Genomic DNA, 1,497 nt, shown 5'->3' with positions numbered 1-1,497 from the left:
GGGGAAACACCTGGGATATCAGCCAGTGAATCTTCCATTCTCAGCTGCTGGCAAAGTCCCACCATCCTCCACCACCTGCAGGTACGTAGTGGTAGGGTTGGTTAGGATGTGGACAGCGTCTGTATACAATGAGGACTCAGCAGTGTAACATCCTGTCCTCACTGATGGCCAATATTTTTGGACTCCATTTAAGTAACTGTCCACTTTTTAAGTCCCAGTGAATATGAGTCAGCTACAGGGCTTGGGGACAATGAATAAGGTAGATTGGAAGATGGGTACATTTGAATTGTGGTGGCAATTAATATTGAATATATTGGGGACTTCCAGAACATTGGACAAATCCATTTTGGAAGAATACAGCTAGAATGCTCCCTAGATGTGAGCATGTCAAGGCTTCGTGTCATCTACTTTGGATGTATTACCAAGAACCTAGGAGAAGGACATCAGGCTTGGTAGAGGATCAGGAAAAAGGGACACTTGCAACAATATGGAATGACAGCGTGGCTGCAACAGTGGTCTCAAACAGGAAAAATGCTAAGGATGGTGTAGGACCATTCTATTGTTTCATTCTTTATCCACAAGGTGGGTGGCATCCAACAATGAAATTTGGCCAGCAACTTTAATTTACTGTGTGTAAATGTATAAATTAGCTTGTTGGTTTAACTCTTTACTGAGGGTTAGGAACATATCAAGCCTAGGTTTTTGTTGATCCACCAAGATGAAATAGAAGGCAAAGTGACACCTTTCTGTTTACATACTTCAGTTCTGTGAGTGCTCAGGATGGCGCTGTTGTTGTCAGGTGCCCTTGAGTTGGTCCTGTCCCATAGCGGCCCTGTGTACAAGAGGAGGAAACACTGCCTGATGTTGTGACATCCTCACAATTGTTCTTATTTATTTATTTTTTAAATTGTTCTTATTTTTGAGCCTATTGGTGCAGACACTGTTGTCGGAGCCTGCCAATGAGTCGAACAGTCCTGAAAGGGGGAGTGAGGATTAAAGAAAAAAGAAAAAGAGACAGAAAGTATTGGGAGGGCAGCAGTGAATACTGAAGCCCCGAATTTATTCTACATCTTCCTTTTATACATGCAGAAACAACCCGGGGTTATAATTAATCTATTTTGACAATTTATCAGCAACTCTATATTCTGCCAAGGCAAGCATTCTTTGATAAAAATTAAACATTCTGTTTTCCCAGAACTTGCATATGTCCTTGTTCTTTTTCTTAGTCTCAATGTCAAACCGCAGAAGCAAACAGTAGATACTGACACCTGGGTTGATATTGTCTCAGCCGTTTCAAGGCTGAGTCTTAATGACCTTCAACACAGTGTCCATCCATCTTGTCTAAGGTCTTCCTCTTGTAGCTGTCTCAATACATTACCAAGCAGGATATCCTTCTCCAGGACTGGCATCTCTTGACAACATGTCCAAAGTACAGGATATGAAGTCTGGCCGTTCTCACTGTACTTCCTCCAAGACATATTTGTTTATTCTCTTGGC

Source organism: Echinops telfairi, unplaced genomic scaffold, assembly GCF_000313985.2.
Source record: "Echinops telfairi isolate 266 unplaced genomic scaffold, ASM31398v2 ScPeMD7_7459;HRSCAF=8497, whole genome shotgun sequence".
Taxonomy (NCBI): Eukaryota; Metazoa; Chordata; class Mammalia; order Afrosoricida; family Tenrecidae; genus Echinops; species Echinops telfairi.
The sequence above is the reverse complement of the archived record's forward strand: the minus strand, read 5'-3'. Positions refer to the sequence as shown.